This window comes from Desmodus rotundus, chromosome 3, assembly GCF_022682495.2.
Source record: "Desmodus rotundus isolate HL8 chromosome 3, HLdesRot8A.1, whole genome shotgun sequence".
NCBI classification, from domain to species: domain Eukaryota; kingdom Metazoa; phylum Chordata; class Mammalia; order Chiroptera; family Phyllostomidae; genus Desmodus; species Desmodus rotundus.
In genome coordinates, this window is record NC_071389.1 from 16,905,156 (window position 1) to 16,923,481 (window position 18,326).

General features: G+C 56.7%; 1 protein-coding gene across 7 annotated transcripts in view; it reads right to left on the bottom strand.

The window, feature by feature from the left end:
- The window catches only part of AHDC1 (AT-hook DNA binding motif containing 1), a 62,532-nt gene that overhangs the window by 15,289 nt on the left and 28,917 nt on the right, over positions 1 to 18,326 (bottom strand). For all 7 annotated transcript variants that reach the window (XM_053920397.1, XM_053920396.1, XM_053920399.1 and 4 more), the window contains 3 exons: positions 5,483 to 5,660; positions 245 to 356; positions 62 to 99 (listed from right to left, as the gene is read on the bottom strand). The gene's annotated coding sequence lies outside the window, so the exon portion shown is untranslated. The remainder of the gene's footprint in view (positions 1 to 61; positions 100 to 244; positions 357 to 5,482; positions 5,661 to 18,326) is intronic.

The following is an 18,326-nucleotide window of genomic DNA, read 5'->3' on the forward strand; positions in this document are numbered from 1 at the left end:
GCCAGGCCTCCCTCCTTCTTGCCCCCACCCCCAGGGTTCTAGGGGAACCCCAGACACTCACCCTCGGCTCTGCCGCCTGGGCTGTCACACTGGAGATCTCTGTGGGCGACAAGACAGACAACAGGAGATCTGAATGGTCTGGGGCCACAGCGCAATCACTGCCCACCTGCCCACCGACCCAGTCTCTTCCACATGCCACCCGTGGCTCCCTCGATGCTCCCTCCAGCGCACACACCCGGCTGACCTGGGAGAGAGAGGGCCCCGGTGCCTGGGGGCGCTGCCAGTTGCTGGCTGTCAGCTGGGGGTGCTGTGGAACAACTTCGGCCTGGGCCCAGGCCTCAGGGTTTGGAAAGCGCCTGGAAAGGACCATCGCAGCTCAGGTTTAGTGAGCACCTACTGCGCACCAGGCACTGAGCTGGGAGCTGTCTTGGCATCGTTTCATTTAACTCTTCATCCCAATCCTGTGAGGTAGGGGCTATTAATAACCCCCCATTTTGCAGATGAAGAAATGGAGGCTCAGAGATGAACTAACATCATTTGTTCATATTATTTATGGGGTACCTATTTTGTATCAATACAAAGACTGGGTAGGCAAATATCGGATCATCAAAATACCTTACTTATTACTGGAATAAAAGCAGTACCAAAAAAGTGACAAGTGCCTGAGGTCGGAGGGTTAGCAATCATACCAGAGAGTCAACAACAACAGAAGCTCATACTTTGGGGGCCCTTTCTCTGTTGCCAAATACTGGCCTAAGCATTTCATACGACTTACCTCACCTAACGCCCTGCAAACCCCGGGTCAGTAGGGTTATCATCCCCACTTTCACAGGTGAGGAAACCATCCACTGGAAGGTTTTAAGCACCATGAGGGCAAGGGCTTCTGTCCTGTTCACTTCTGTGCCTGTCTCCCTCTCTGACCGCCCATCTGGCCCCCACTACACACTCTCAGAGCCCTATTTCCCCTTCACAATATTTATCGTGGCTGCAATCAATCCCTCGGATAACTGGCTCTTCGGTGTGTCCCCCTGGAACGTGGGCTCTTCAGGTGCAAGGACTGTGTTCATCTTGTTTACTGCTATGTCCCGAACCCCAGGGCCTCAGCTATGGATGCTATATAAATATTCACCAACTGACTCCCAGAGCTGGTCTGGGCACAGCTGGGATTTAGACCCAGGCGTGTCCAACTCTCCAGGGAGCCGGGGGACTCAGGGCCCTGGCTGATCCTAGGAGATGGGATCTTGGGGAGCAATGAGTGGAATGTGCCCTGACCACCATGATGAGGGTCTTAAAGACTGACCCTGCCCTGGCCGGTGTGCCTCGGTTGCAGTGTCATCCCATGCACCACCAGCAAGTTGGGTGTTCAATCCTCGGTAGGGGCAGGCATGGGAGGCAAGTGATCAATATTTCTCTCTCTCTCAAATATGCATGTACATACATAGATATAAGTATGTACGTATGTAAAAAAGGCTGACCCTGACCCTGCGTAGCATTTGGCCCTGACCTGATCCCTAGGGTCTACCTCTCAAGAGTCATGTGCAGACTCTCACTGGCTGCCACACTGCCTAGTGCTGTCACCCTACAGGAAGGCAGCAGAGCTGACCCGCAGTCAGGATGGTATGGGTAAGGACACTTCCCCATTCCTCTCTGTTGGGCGCTGATTTGCTGTCTACAAAGCACCTTCACACACAGGACCTGCTGAATCCTCAAAGCAACCTTGGAAGGCGTGGTTTATGATCCCTGAGTTTAGTTTACAGAGGAAACAGGCTCATAGCGATTGTGTAACTTGCCTGAAGTCACATAGCTGCTAAGTGACAGGATTCCTAATTCTGCCCTAAGTCCAAAGCCTCCTTCCACTCCCAACTCCTGCAAAGTCTCCTTCAGCCACTCCTGAAAGTGCTCCTTCTAGAGCTGTGGTCTAATTTAAGGCTGGGAGGAACCTTAAAATCATCTAACCCACTGGCTTCCAAACCCTGCGCTGGGAGAAGCTGTGTAACGTTCCAGATGCCCAGGCCCTCATCCAGGGGAGTCTGACTCATAGATGTGAAGGGACATCTGGGAATCTGTATTTTTTAATCAGCTCCCCCAGTGGGTACACCGTTCTAGCACCACCTCATGCCCCTCCCATTTTATGGATGAGGAAACTGAGACTGAAGAGGGAAAGAGATTTTCCCAAGGCATGGGAAGGGCCCTTCTGTTGCTCATCCAGGCAGAATGTCCCTCTGTCCACTGTCCTTCCCTTTCTGCAGGTCCCAGGCCTTAGCTATTCCTCATCATTGTCCCACTTACTGGATCACTCAGGGTTCTGCTCTCTCCCAGCCTAGCTCCTCGCAGGCCAGGCTAACTAGGCTCTCTCTGCTTCAAGAATCTCACCACTGCTCTTACAGGAAGGCCTGAGGGCAACACCCTCACAAAGGAGGGAAGGGGCTCAGACTCTGGAATCTCCAACTCTGCTCTCCAACAGTACGGTTGACCTCTGGCTCCTGAAGTCTTCCTAGAGATGGCTACCAGAAGCCACTATCCCTCCCTTACTGAGGGTGGTGCTTACCAAGCCTCCCCGCTCTGGAGACCTCCCACTTGGGGCCAGAGGCTGTCATCTTGGCAGAAAAGGAAAACCTCCTCTCCAGTGGTTGCTTCTGTTCCACCCACCCGTGAAGACCTTTGGGCATGTCCTCCTACCAGACCTCATGACTCTGTCCACTGCTGTCTCTTGCAGCCTCTCAGATCTGAGGGAAGCAGCTGGCTCTCTTCCCCACCACACCCAGGTGGTCATTTTCTTGGACCCATCCCAAGGGTCCCGTAGAACCCATGTCTGTGAACAAAGCCAAAAGGGTCCTTCTGTCCCTCTGTCTGCTTCTGGGTCAGTGTGTCTGAGCCCGCCCATGGGGACACCAGACAGCTGGGAGAGGGCCCCAACCTGCTGTGCACAGTGCCGGGAAGCGCCAGCCCACATCCTTGAGTCCCCAGCCCCACCCTCCTGGTGGCTGCGGCTGTGACCACCCCACCCCTTCCCCAGACTGCCTCCCCGCCCCCACCCACAGCCTCCCCAGGGGAGCCAGGCTACCAGGCCTAGCTCTCACTTCCGGCCTCATGACCCTCTCTCTCCAGCCTGCACACTCCCCCCAGCACCATTTCCCTCCCAGCCTGGACTGAAGGCCCAGGGATGTGCTCAACTGAAAAACACTGCATCGAAAGGGCCATTACTGCTGCCCTGAGACCCCCAGTGTCTCCCTTTAGGGCCTTTGTCTCCCAGGGTCTGTCCCCTCACGAACTAAGCATCACCCTCTCAATCTCCTCCTCTTCACCCCCCTCCCACCCACCTAATTATACTAAAGATCTTCTTCCAACCAGACTCCAGCCCAAAATCCTAACAAAAATAACAATGATGAAAAAATATTGGTAGCTGTCACTTATCTGGCATTTAAATGGAAGCACAGAAAGTTTAAGTTATGCCCTTAAGGACAAACAACCATGACACAGAAGAGCTGAAATCTTAAACTTAGGTTTGTCTAGCTCCTCTAAACCAAACTTCTTCACTGTCCACAGTCAGTCCCCTACCCTGCAGCCTCCTCCAACTGCTATAGTCCCAACCACAAGTTTTAATTTTTAACTTCTAATCTACCCCTAGTCAGCTTCTTCACCCACCCCTCCCACCCCAACCATCCCGGTGCACTACCCTCCCTCACCACTAGGTGTCCCCTCAGAGCCACCGATGCCCCCAAGGGGAGCAAGCCCCGCCCCACCCCCTGGAGCCAAGAGCCCCCGCCCCAGCACAGCACACCCCACTCCACCCTACCCCCAAGCCACACAGAGCTCCTTTGTGCAGCCCTCGCCCACCCCCTTCCTGCACAGAGTGGGGCACCTGGCAAGCAGGTCTGCCCTAGACCCGCCCCCTGCCAGCCCCCTGACCTGGGTGCCAGGTGTGCAGGCACCACAGCCAGCTCTGGCTGAACCCGAGGTTCACCCTGCTGGGTGGCCCTCCCTTCCTCCCTCCGAGGTCACTCAGGGACTGTGCTTCCCGCCCTGCTCCGCCCCCATCCCCTCCTGCCCTTGGCCCTTCCAGACTTCTGTCCTTGTCTTTCCCTCTGTCTCCCAGAGGACTCCCCTCCTCCAGCCCCACCAGGCCCTCCCTACAGCCTCTCACCCCCGCCCACCTCCTTCCCCTGAGAGCTCCTTGTTCCACCCCCCAACTCCCTGCCCAGGTCTGAAGAACTCCTCCTCCTGGAAAGTTGCTGCTGGAAAGGAAGTGACTTCAGCAATTTGGCCACAAGGCTGGGCACTGCTGAGCCCAGCTCAGCTGAAGGCCTGCTCAGCCCACCTCCAAAGCACAAATGGTGCCATTTGCACGCACCACTCCCAGCATGCACCCAGGACCCTGAACACATGCTTTCCCAGTGACACAGGGAGACCCCAATGTATACGCACCATACCATCCCAGGGTACCACCCCCCTCTCTCCAATGCACACTAGCACCCTGTACTCATACACCATCCAGCGTGGCAAACACAACACTCCAGTATTCCCACACGTGCCCAGGACACTCTGAATCCTGCACACTCATCACTCCAATGTACCACGTACACAGCCTTCTAACGTCCCCAGCCGGTCTACTTATAAAAGAATTCGTGCATACAGAAGCCTGCACACCTAAGGACAGAGCCCTACACACACCTGCTTGCACGCATGCCTGTGTGCTCACACACAAGATGCCCTATACTTGCAATGGGTACACATAGCCCAGCATCCTCCCACAGATGAACTTTCCCACCCTCACAATCCCAAGAGGCCCCACCCCCAGACCTCAGGCCCCAGGAATGCTCTTTTGGAAGCTGGGTGGGGTCCCCAGGCAGGCTGGGCTCTAGGGAGCTTCCTGGAGCCTGGAGGCTTCATGTGTCAGTTTAGGGAGTTGCGTCTGCAGGGCAGGGCAGGGCAGGGCAGTCCCACCTGGCCTCTGGCTCTTGAGCCTGGGTGGGCTAATCTGGGTCAGCAGCAGGGAGGCAGGCCCTGCCCCCTGCTTCACCTCATCCTAGTTGGGCAGCCTAGCATACCTGAACTACACAGTCCTCTCGGCACCTCACCTTGCCCCCCCAGCTCTTGCTTCCACAGATTTCAGTTCTGGGGGCTTGCAGCACACATCAGGCATGCTCTGGTTTCCCCCTTGACCCTGAGTTCTGCTCACTGTCACAAACTCTCTTTTCCCAGTCCTCTCAGGCCATCAAAGAGCAAGGAAGAGTCCCGAGACTAGGTGGCAGGACTCCGGGAAACTTGCTGTATACCCCTGGGCCTCAGTTCCCCTTTCCGGGTGAGGAGGAAGGAGTCTGAGTAAGTTGGGTTAATATATTTGGATTCTCTGAAGGGCCTCTTTTTGGCCTAAGGTGTCAGGGGGAAATCCCTGCTAGGATGGGGCAGTAACTCCCCCTGATGCTCACTTCCCAGGGGTGGCCGAAGCACAGACCTGGTTTCCCTGTCCACTGTTACCTACCTGAACAGGCTGTGCAGACAGGCCCAGCTCAGCAGGAAAGGCCAGTCTTCACCAGTGACCTCAGGGTGGTCTCTGCGGCAGCCTGAGAGTCGCCCCGAACCCGGGGCCCTCTACACGTACTTAGCTGGGTGGGCTCTGGGGTCCAGGCCAATGTGCAGACAGGCAGGCAAGCTCCCATCTGTGGAAGAAAAGAGTACCACAGGCGTAAGCACGGACACAGGATGCGCCAGAGAGGGGGACCAGGAGGCTGTCCAAGATGGGGTGCACTCTTGCATACAATTAAGTCAGCTCAAACCTCATTTCACTGGGGACATTGTGAACCTTGAAAACTCAGGTTTCTCTTGGGAAGCGGTATGTTGGTATATGTAGGTACACGCATGCATGAACATGCACACACAGCGTGGTGGAAAGCTGGCCTTTGGAGTCAAGACAGTCGTTGGCTCAGCCCTCTTGGGCAAATCAGTTAACCTCCGGCTCTCAGTTTTCTCACCTGTAAAATGGGAAGACCTTGTGAATGGGGAGGAGCACTCTGGAGAAACTATAGATGCTAAGAGCTTATTTATAATGCAGGTGTAAGAGGCTGTTCAAAGTGATGGTGCATGCAGATTTCCACAAGGGATGTATATGCAGCTGGCATTTACCCTTCTCTGTCAGCTGGTTCCGTCTCTTGTTTTCTTTAACAGCCATGGCCCTTCTGACTACCCTGCTGCTTCCTGCATGTTCGTCTGCCTCCTTGAGGTCTGTTCTGGAGTCCAGAGGGGGTCTGAGAACCAGGTCTCATGGACTCCTTACAGGTTCTAGTTGCCTGGGAATTTGCTGTGTGTTAAGAGATTCTGCCTGTATGAATGCACGCCTATGAGCGTTCAGTTGTCCAGGCAAATGCACCTGCATGTTGGTTCCTGGGTCTACTTAGCCTTATGTATGCTTCTCTGTGTATTTTTGTGTGTCTGTGCAGGTATATGTGTGCTTCAGAGTGTACATATATGGGATTGTGCTTGCTCAGCTGTGGTCTCTGTGTATGTGTTTGATGTGTACCTGGGTTCGGTGTCTTCGGTTATACACATGGGTGTGTGCGTCTGGGTCTATTCTGCTTTGTGTATGTGCAGCTGAGCCTGCGTTTGTACACCTGTGAGGACAGAGGTAAGAGTATGTGTGCCTATGTGTGACAAGGTGTGCCCACTGGTCAGCTATGGGTGTGCCTCTCTGCACACACTCTGCCTGGCTCTCTGCAGCCTACTGTCAGGAGCTGCACTGGCTTTTGCCGGTCTCACCACACGTGGGGGGTGGGGAGGGGGAGTGCAGGTGATCCTCCGCTGTCCCTGCAGTTCCCAATCTCCAGGGCTAGGACTGTAGGCACTGGTGTCACTGTGCATCAGTGTTGCCCATTTCCTACCTCTCCTGTCCTCTAGGCTTTCGGGGTCACGGTGTGATGGCGTGCCTGGTCAGTGTCCCTGTGGGTCTGCTTTGCCGCGGATCACTGTGTTTATGCAGTGTCCATGGATGTGTGCACTGTGTGACCTCGTCACACTGTGTGTCTGTAGGTCCTTGATGCCATGTCGTTGCATGTCTGTGCTAATAATATACCTCTGTCAACGCCAACATGTGAGCGAGCCTGTGTGCTGAAGTGTGCCTGTCAGACCAAGGGTGCCTTGGTATCTGTGTGGCACTTTCGTGCGACTCGTCAGCATGCGTGTGTGCATGTGAGAGACCCTTTGTGAGACAGTGTGCGTCTGTGTCGTTGTGTTTGTGTGCCTGCTTGCCTCCTCCCTATCTCCTGCTCGCTCTCTCGCTCTCGCTCTCGCTCTCTCTCTCTCTCTCTCTCTGTAGGAGCCAGACAGCTCCCCAAGCCTGGATTAGGGACAATTTATCCACAGGCAGAGAAGGAGAATTCCAACCTGCCAGAGCCTCCCTCCTCTGATCTATCCCCCCTTTCCCTGTGGTTGGGTGGGCACCGAAATGCAGCCCAGCAGCTCCCAAGCCCTCAGGGAGCCCCCACCTCTGCAGCTCCCCAGAGGCCTGAGGGCAGAAAAGATGGAACTCTGAGTGGCTCCAGACCCCTCCAAGGGGGGTGGACTGGCTGCCCCCCCCACCCAGGCCCCCACGGCTCAGCTCATCTTGGCCCTGTTCTCCTACATATGGTGGTGGCGGGGGGGGGGGGGGGAGTCTGCATGGGGTCTGTCTGGCCCTGGGGGCTGTGGGGAACCAAAAGAGCAAAGCTTCTCCCAGCCCCTCCACAACCTGATACTCCCCAACTGATAAAAGACAGTTTCCCCCAAACCCCTGACACTAAATGACTGGGGAACTTGTGATTGTGCCCACACAGGCTGGGGGAGCCACTGGGAGGCGGGGGACAGTGTGGTGGGGGGAATGCAGCGAAGGGGGAGCATGGGCTGAGCTGGGACTAAGGCTCCCTTCACGGTGCTCCGGGCGAAAGGCAGAATCACATGTTTCCCATTAGCTGCTCTGGCCTGCTTGTTCAGGGGGTGTTGGCTGGGGGAGATTTGTTCTGGTTGCAGACACCAGCCGAGACCACACAAGAGAGAGAGAGAGAGATTGAATGCCAGAAGGAGGAAGAGAAGGAGAGTGAGAGAGACACACAGAGACAGAGACATAAGAGACAGACAGTGACAGACAGAGGCTGTGAGAGACAGACACAAAAACAAAAGCGGAGAGGTGATGGGAGAGGCGAACAGAGATTGGGGGACAGGGACAGTGACAGGGAAATGACAGAGGCGGAGAGGCTAGTCAGAGGCTGAAGAGCTCGTTAGTGAGCACACAGTGTGAGTCAGGCCAGGTGGGACTGAGAGGGAGAGAGCCAGAGGGGATGGTGGCACTGGGGAGGCCAGCCTGACAGAGGGAAACCAGAGGGTGATGGAGGGAGACAGGGCCAGGATGCGCCAGGGAGAAGGGCTGGGCGAGGACGCTGTGTGGGCAGCAGCGGGGCCAGAAGGGCAGGGGGAGTGGGTGCGAACTCGGGCAGCCCAGCACAGACAGCAGTGTGGGCAGGGGGAAGTGAACCTCCAAGCTGGCTGGACGGGGGTGGCCAGCACGCCTGGGCCTCCGCCTCCTGACCCTCGAGCCTCGGAGAGATAACAGGCCCGAATAGTGCTGACTTGCGGTTCAGAAATCCAATATCCTCCGCTGCGCACTAATCGACTACCTGAGCTCCCGGCCCGCGCCGAGCTGCCCCGATTAATCCTGCGGCTCCACAGCCTTAATTAGTTTAACAGTTTCAGGGGCAGAAGAGGCAGGGAATAGGGTCCCCCAGGCCTAGGGGGACAGCCCCTCATGCACACCCTGCCTGGCGCCCCACCTCTCCAGTTACACCTGCCCCAGTCCCAGAGGCCCCATTGCACACTACCTGAAAAACACTGGGTCCTTCCTCCTGGGGCACAGTCCCCAGGGTTGGCACCTGGGTCAGAAGGTATAGGTCATGTGGGAATGAGGCCCCCCTCGACACAGACTTGTCCCTGTGCTCAGGGCCTGGAGAGCTTCTGCTGGCCGGCCCTTCGGCCCCTGCGGTCTCCCTGGGAAGGGCCCACCAACTGTCAGCTCCATACCACTGGGAAACATGTCTTCTCTTCAGGGTGAGGGACGAGCTCTGAAGTTACTGACAACCTCCCAACAGCATGAGATAATCACACGTGTCACTCCCCACAACAGCATGAGCTGCGCACACGGTGACATCTCACACATACCCGACAGTCGGAGAGACAGGCACGTGAGTGACTGTTCCCCTAACCTGTCACTTCCCACAAGGCGTAAGATGGGCGCATCTGATACCCCCAGACAGGAACACAGGCTGTGCCCCTCACGTCGATGTAACTAATGTGTGGCCAGGTACCCACACCCACTCACCGCATGCAGGTCTTTTCCGCCCGCCCCACACTGACAAGGCTCACCTTTTAGGTATGAGGAAGAAACAGCCCCCCCCACCCCCACCCCACAGGATATGCCAGGAACACAATCTTGTTCCTTCCCCTTGAGTCCCCCCTCCAGGATGGGACAGGTACACATGTTAACCCCTGACTGCTGTGGAGAGGTGGCAGCCCACTCCCAACCCTCCCCCAGCACTGCCAGCCTGGGTGGTGCTGTCCTCTGCCTGCAGAGGCGTCACAGCTCACAGGGCATGAATGTCACCCCAGCACTGCCAGAGCCAGGCACAGCCGCACGTTGCCCCAGTGACAAACACCACTGGCCCCAGGAGGAGGTGGAGGCGCATAGGGCTCTGGGTGTGACCTTGGTCCCTGGACACCAGGGGAGGAAGCACACTGGCGTCCCTCCTGGGTAAGCCAGTGTCAGGGTGGTGGGAAGAAGCCACCTGGGCACACAACCTGGAGATGCCAGCCCCCTCCCCAGGCTCCCACTCTCACCTCATTTCTAATTGAATGTAGTTGTTGTGTAGGGAGGGGGCACAATGAGCGGTCACTGAGGAGCAATTCCTGTAAGACTTCTTAGAGATTGGTGGAGGGGAGACAGGTAATGGGTTGCTGTCACCATGCCCTCAGGACGCAGGACTGAGGAGGGAGAGAGATGATAGCTTCAGACCCCCCACTGCTGCCAGGGGAGCCCCTCTTTCTTACCAAGGCCCCCTCCTCCAAATTCAGACCATACAGACTGACAAGGAGGCCAAAGTCCCGGGGCATGACTCACCCAGGGAACAAGCCCAGCCTGCTGGCCAGAGTGAGGGAGGCTGGGAGCCAAGGGGCCTGGGTTCAAGTCTGAGCTCCTCCCAGGCCAAGCTGAGTGACCCTGAAGCAGCAGCTCAGCCTCTGGCTTTGGAGTGGGGGGAAGGGGCAGTAGCCAGGGAAGTGCCAAGGTCTGAAAGCCAAGACTGGAGGCCAGCAAGTAGAGAACGAGAGGGCCACAGGAAAGAGGACATAGCCACCCATCCCTGGCTCCACAGCGTCCTCACCTTTCTGTACCTCGGTTTGCTAGTCTGTGAAGCGGGGATGATAATACCAGCCTCAAGAGACAATGTGGCATAAACTGGGCAGCTGCTCAAGAAATGGGAGCTTCTTATTGAAGAGGGGGGAACAGACAAAGAGAAGGCAGGAGACTTGTCCAAGCCACAGAGCAAGTTAGTATCAGCTGAGCTCAGCCTCCACCTCCTGGCTTCCCACTGGAGCTGTTTTTGTAAGACTGCTTGGAGTTCCATAATGTGTGTATGTGGGGGGTGTAAGGGGGGGAATCCTGGGGTGTTGTTGGATACAGAGCCGCTGAAGACCAAGGAAACTGAGAAGTCTGTCATACATCCCGACTTTTACCCTAAACCTCACTTGGCCCACCTTCAAATGCTGGACGAGAGAGACAGCCAGCCCACACCCTGGGTCCCCGTGGCCAACATCAGCAGCTGGTGCTTGGAAGGACTGGGGGATCCAGGATGTCTGTCCAGGGCCCTCTTGTTGTCTAGGAGTCCAGAGAGGGACTCCGCCTAGCCTGAGGTCACACAGCATGGCAGCCACAGAGACCAGAGCCCTGGCCAGGGACAGCTTCAGCTAGAGTCCCTGTAGCCCCTGGGGGTGGCTGGAGCTGGGGGACCCTGGGGAACTGAGCAAAACGTGGCGACAGATGGCCTGCTGAGGCAGCGGCGATCTGGGCGGCTGGCAGGCATGCTCGTTCCCGCGCAGGGAAACGGCTAATTTTAGCTGAGGCCTTGATGCCAGCTTTGTTCCCCCCACCCACCCACCGAGGGGGGCCCAGCATGCCTTGCGTGCAACCCGCCTCCCCCAGGCACCCCTACTCCCCCTCCTGGCCCCTTGGTAAGTAGTGCCAAGACCCCAGGGTCCTAGAACTTCTGCCTGACCAGGTTTCCTCACACCCAGAGGCAAGGGCTGAGCCCTGGAGCCCTGGCATCCCACCCCAGGGCCTGTTTCCCGTGACTCCAAGCTCATTCCTAGAAGAGGGGCTGCTGGGAGGAGGGCCAGAGGCCACTGCCCAGACTGGGAGGGAGGGCCTGGCTGCAGGGGCTGCCAGTCTTGGGGGGAGGTGGGGCACTGTCCTCCACCAGATACTTAAGGAGACAGGACCCTTATTCTACCCCTGCCCTGAGACCAACCAATTCTGTGCTGGAGTCCTCGTGGGGTTGGTGAGCAAGGGGGCAGGAGTCACTCTACTCTTTCCCTCTTCATAACTTTGACTTTGCTCCAGGTACTCAAAAGTACTTTAAAGAACTCAAAGACAGAGCAAGCATACCCCTGTGCCATTGAGGGAAACTGAGACACAACCTGAGATAGCCATCATTGTGGTAGGGGAGGAGACAAATCCCAGGAATCAGTGAGACCCTGACATGCTCTTCTTTTGAGTCCTTATACCTAGGGGGCTTCTTGGGCCAGCTCAGCCCTTAGAACCACCCTCTGCCCCTACCCAGAATGGCAGAAGGTAGACTAGGTTGATGGGGCCCATCTCCTGGAAGACTGGACAGGAGGCCTGGAGCCCTAGGTTCCTGTGCTCCACTCCCTATAGGCTCTTCGACCTCAGACCCTCTCCTCCCCATCTGAGATTCAACCACACCTGCCCAGTGGGTGCCAGGACACCTGGCCCCTACTTGAGAGGGGACTCCTTTGGGGTGACTCTGGAAAGCCCCCTCTCTCAGCTTGAATGGGGGGGGTGGTGGAGGCCCGTGAGGGAAACAACCAGGCGGGAAATAGAGGAAGAAGACTTGAGGGAAGTCCATATATTTGGAGAGAGAGAGCCAGGGAGAGGAGAAAGAGGGGGGGAGAAACCAAGGCAGAGAATCAGATTCAGGAAGATACTTGAAGAATGGGAGGGGGGGCAGTGGAGCAAGAGAAACAGGATAGGATGCGGCAGAAAGAGATGAAGAGGGGAAGGATGAGAGACAGAGAAACAGTCAGAAGGAGGGGAGAGGAAGACAAGAGAAAGAGAGAGAGAGAGTGCACGCGAGGGAGGATGAGGCAGAGACAAAAGACAGACAGAATGAGCAAGATACACACAGAGGGGAAGAGATGGAGAAGGAGCCTAACACAGACAGGGCAAGGCGCAGAGAACTGAAGACACCACAGGGAGCCAGAGACAGACAAGGGAGTGATACACCCAGAGACCAAGAGATAGAGAGGATGAGACCCACTCAGAGAGAACGGGGCGGGGAAAAAGGAAAAGACCCTAAGTGAGAGTGTGTGTGTGTGTGTGTGTGTATGTGTGTGTATGGGGGGGGCAGCAGTAGACAGACACATAGAGGGAGGGGCTATGAGGGGGAGAGTTGTCGCCAGAGCTTGGGGGGGGGGACAGAGGACAGAAATGGAATGTGGGTCTGGGCATGAGGCTCACAGATGCATCAGCTCCGGTTTCAGCTGGGGCAGTTGGCTGCTGGGGTGGGGAGAGGAAGGAACCAGGGAGGGGGTCCGTTGCCATGGCGGCGGGCGCGGCAGGGGCACAGTCTGCTGGCACTTGGAGTTCTGGGCATGGTAGGGGGCTGACTGAGGGGAAAGTGGGGGTGGGGTGATGATGTAGCCTCACCCCTGCCCTTCTGGCTCTACCAGGAAGAAAGTTTCCAGAGAGTGGATAGGAGACATTGGGAGCTGAGGGCTCTGGGCCCTGATCCACCACATGGTAGCTGCCAGTGGGGCACCACTTCCTAGGTAGCCTGTGGGCATCCCAGATTCCCACCCACGCCTCAGCCTGGCCCCTGGGGATTCTCCTTCTCTGTCCCCTCCAGTCTAGTTGAAGATCCAACACGCTGCAGCTGTGGCTGCTGCTGCTGTTTCTGCTTGCAGGGAAGCAGCAAGATTGTGAATTCAGAATCTGTAATCCTAACGCAGAGCCCAGGCCTACCGGGTGCCAGTTGCCAAGGCGACGGAGGGTCAGAGGGCAGCTCAGGGCGCCTGCTCCTCCAAGTCAGAATCCCAATTGTTAAAGCCCAAGAATAAACAGCTGAAGCGGCCATGGGGGTGCTGGGAGGGGGGCTGAGGTCTGCATCAGCTCAGTGTGGTGTTGTCAAGCGAGATGTCACTAATTGTCTGAAGGAACAGGCTGAGGCAGCTCTTAACTGCTTCTGTGCCACCGGAGACACCTTGGCTGCTTGGCTGCTTGGCCCCCATCCCCCAGGCCTCCCGGCATTCCACCAGGCCAGCTTGTTGGTAGGGGGTGTGCTTGCCCAGTACAATCCCTGCCTCCCTTGCACTGAACCCCCATATACTTTGGTTCCCAATACTCTTCCCTGCCCGACTTGGAACCTCCTACCTGCAGGCTAAGTCCTTATGTTCCTATAACCACTACCCCCCCAATTACTGGGCCGACAACACTCCTTGCAGCCCAGAACTGCCCCTTTGGCCCACAAAAGCCTTCTCACCTTCCCCAATATCTCCTCTCTGTAGTCCTCTTTTCCCTTCCCCCACTGCTCCTCCCAGAAGTCAGGGGTTCTGGTACAAGGTGTATGGATTGCAAAGGAAGATAGACTTTGGGTTCCTCTGATCTTTTTGGGGGAAGGGGAGCCTGTAGCATCATTCTGTGTAACCCCTACTCTAAGCCACACACAGGGACCAAAGAACTAAATGGCGCCAGGAAACCTGGTCTCTAGCTTTGATTGTTCTACCTACTTGCTGTGTGACCTCTGGTATAGCCTGTCTCCTCATCTATTACTACCCTAAACATTCAGTAGTGCCTCTTCTGAGCGAGGCCAGGTCTGGAACACCTGTCCAGAGGAAACTACTAATCCAGTGGGTGAGACAGGCTCGTAAGACAAGGGAGAAAGCAATCAAGAGATCCATCATCAGGTAAGATATTCCACGAAAAGCCAGGAGCAGGTGGTGCACAGTGAACTGCTCTGTGGGCGGAGCTGGTGGTAGTAGCTGTAGTGATACACTGCCACTGGCGCTACAGAGGGTCACTAAAAGGGCGTAGGTAACCAGGAAAGTGACTTGCGGGGGGGGGGGGGGGGGCAGTCCTGGAAGGCTCGCTGCAGAAATTGGTACCTGGCAAGAGTTGGACAGGTGGGCAAGAGGGCAGAGTATTCCAGGAGAGAGAAGGTCTTGTAAGGCTCTTCAAGAGGAGCTGAGCTCTAAGGTCTCAGGGCTGCTTGTTCAGCCCCTCCCAGGGCAGGAAGGGCGAGGCCTTCAACGGTCTCCCCACCCCATAGGCCGGCCTTGCCGCCTCCTCCACCCACTGCGCGGCTGGATGGCAGGAGAACCGTGCCTACAGGCAGCTGGCCGCCAGTGGGCAGAGCTCCCAAAGATTGGTAGTACCTGGGGTGATGTCACGAGGGGCGTGGTCAGAGTGTCGGGCACCCTGTCCCAGACCCCTGCCCTAAGACCAAAGCTCGGTCCCCGGGAGGGGGCGCTCAGCCTGCCTCTCAGGTAGCGGGCGGAGCTGGGGCACCGTCCATGGGCAGGGAGCTGGGCGTGGAAACAGGGGATCCCCCAGAGAGGGCCCAGCCCAGTCCGAGGCTGGACACGTACAAAAGGCAACTTGTTCTTTCTTGGGATGCCTGCGCCTTCTCAAACATACCTAACTACGGTCACACTCCAGGGACAGTTATACCTCCATGTGGCTGCACAAAACACGCTGGGCAAGGGGAGAGGAAAGAAGCAGCTGGCCCCAACCACCTCTTGTCACAGAGTCAACACCATTCACCTGACCCCATTTCACCCCAAGTGACCTGGATAATCCCACAGCCTCAGGCACAGCCCTGGGGACACTGACCCACTCACATTCTCACACCTACCCTCTCCCTCATCTATGGCTCACCAACTTCCTGCTCTGGAGCCAGACCAGCTTGAATGCAGCTCTACACTGCATGTGACCTTGGCATACAATGAAGTTCATTAAGGTTACTTTTTACCAAGCACTTATTCTATGCCAGTCCTTGCCCTTTATGGTGAATACCATTAGTCCCGTTTTGTGGTTGGGAATCTGAGGCTTAGGTTAAATACCTAAGGCAAAAGCAAGGATTTGAGCCAGGTCAAGCTTGACTTACCTCTGCCTCCCATCACGCCACCTTACACCCTGACACCCCATCGCACTTACAACCACAGGCAGCAAAGCCCTCTCAGAGTTGAGGTGTAATTCTCCACTCCAAACACATCTCAGTGTGACAGTCTAGTATCAGGCAGTTTCTTGCACTAATCAGTGTGTGTTGGGGGAGTCTCCTACCTCTAAGCTTTCGTCAGAATTATAAATGGGGCACAGAGTGAGAGCGGGTCCAGAACGGGCCACCTCTAACCTTTTCAGCAGGCTCACCTCTACCTCCTCTGACCCCAGGATGACAAAGCACTGACATACTGGCTGGGGCACCAGGCCTGCAACTCTCCCTGACCCCTTGGGGCAGGACCCTCTCCTAGCCCCCAACCCCTGCTGAGAACAGAAACAAACTTCTTCCTGGGGATGTCAAAGCACCTTTCCTGGGGGAGGTGGCTCTGTGATCCCCTGAGCCTGGCTAGGGAGAAGGATCCAATTACTCTTTCCCCAGCTGTGCCTGGACTCCTTGGGGCTGACCTTTCACCTCATCCAGGCCAGGACCCAAAAGGGGCAGGAGTCCAGCCCTCACCTCCTGTTAACCCTCTGCATTCCTCATCTTTCCATTCTAGGGCCCCTGCCAGGGCCCCAGCAGGTCTCAGGAAGCCCAGCCGGGCATGCCAACCTTTCCCCACCCTCCCATCCTGGGGTCCGGTTTCCAAGAGGGCTTTACAGAGTGCTCCTCCCTGCCCCCTGCCCAGGCTGCCCTGCCCTCCCAGGATCAGATACCTCCGCCCAAGCAGCTGAAAATGACCTGGGCTATTTTCGCTCTGGGATCGAGTTGCAAACTCCCCCTTGAGCTGGAAGCTTCCCACAGCCCTCCAGACTGTTGCCCCCCATTCCTCATCCCTCACCCAGAAACACTTAACAGGACAGGAGGGCTTTTACAGACCACTGACCTGAGCCCCTCGGATGGGGAGACTGAGGCCATGAGTCAGAAAAGGGCTGGGCAAAGAACCAGGTTTCCTGGGTCTCCGCCCAGGTCTCTCTCCTGTCTAGCACAGCCTGCTCTGTACCCTAGATCTCAGAGCCTCTGACCCAGCCAAAAACCCAGCCGACCTCCAAGCACCAGAAAGTCACACTGGAGGTTACCCACAAGTCTCTGTGCCACCCTGCGCGTCAGAAATCACTTCTAACCACACTCTTTGTTTAGAATCCGGACCAGGTCTATACCTGTATCACAACTATGTGGACCACAGGGACGTTTTGAAGGGAGCAAATGAGAGGAAAAACAAGGAGACTGTGGCCCAGAGGAATGGGAGGTGGATTCAGGCTTCCTGAACGGCCCCTAGTCCCAACTGCTCAGCACTCCCCCCTCCAATCCAACAAACCCAGCTCCTTCCAGGCCCCTGCCCCTCCACCTCAAGCTCCAGCCCTCCTGGGCAGGAATGTGACTGGTCAGGTCTGAGCTGACCACATGAGCGGCTGGCTATAAGGCAACAGACCTACCCCCCACCCTCCCATCCCCCCAGCCTGGGGGAGCTCACATACCAAGGCAAGGTGGGGGAAGGGGGGAGTGCTTTAACCCTTTGCAGACAGGCTTTTAGGGTGAAAAAGAGGGGTAATCTACTTCCAAAGGCCACTCCTATGAGTGCTGCCAGGTAGGGGAGAGCAGAAGGAATCTACTTCCAAAATGGGGTGGGTAGAGGTATTTGCCCCACAAGTCTGAGTTAAGAAAAATCAGACTTTGCCACACCAACTGTTTGATTTCATCTCCCATGCCACTCGGAAAAAGTCATGAGGTGGTAGTGCTGAGGGGAGAAGGAAAGAAGGCATCGTGAACCCCAACCTCAGGAGCCCCTAGTCTGATGGGAGAAATACAACCCTGCCCTGGGGAGTCTGACTGGGGAGCCCAGTCACACAGGCTGGGACAAAGAGCTGAGAGCAGAGAGAACATGGAGCCGCGCAGAAGTGGGAGGACGCCAAGGCAGGAGCAGAACGAGCCAGGTGGGGTCAGATCGGGCAGGCTTCCCAGAGGCCCCTCGGCCCACACCCCTCCCCCCAGGCTGTGGAATCTCGGGGGTCAGGGCTGAGGGACAGCCCCGCCCCCTGCTCCCCTCGGGCTCAGGAATTCCACCAACCAAGGGAGGGGGGCCTGCTTCGGCCTCAGTCCAAGTTGGCTCCCACTGGACCAGGAACTGCAGCTCTTCCTTAGCCCCCCCACCCCCACCCAAGCCGCGGGGCTGGCCCCCGTCCCCCTCGCTTCCCTTCCCCCTCCCTGGCTGGCACCGTGTGTGCCAGGAGCTGGCAGAAAACAAACCCGCCGGGGTGGGTTTGCAGGAGCGGGGTAACCTTGACACAGTTGCGGCAGTCGCTAATGGCAGACACACACTCCGCCTGTTCTGGGGGGACTGTTGCCGTTGCTAGGAAACCGGCAGCCGCGTGAATGGAAATGGGTCAGTAAACCTGGGGAGAGATAGTGTGACACTCGAACCACTGCAGCTGCTCCAGCCCACACCGAAATCCCTCCTCTTCAATATTTATCACTCCCGCCTGGGTCCTCAGCTTCTTCACTAGCCTGGCCCTCAGGCCCCCCCAAGGCTCGACAGGGGAGGGGGAGAGAGATGGGGGTTGCTTATCCGCTCCTTGGTGTGTGTGGGGGGGGACCCAGGCGGGATGGAACTGGTTCTGGAGGAGATTGAACAGGAAACAGAGTCTAATCCCATGGTGGGTAAGGGGTTAAAAGGTCAATTCACGCCTGTTCCTGGCTTAGGCACCGTGGTAAAATTACTGCGAGTGTGAACAGACTTGCCTCCCGGCTTGCCTACCTGGGAAGAGACTGATTAAGGTCAGGAGACCTCCCTTCCAGTGTGTAAGCAATGGAGGGGGGAAGAGGCACCCGAAACATGGCCAGGATTCACTCACAGCCTGAATC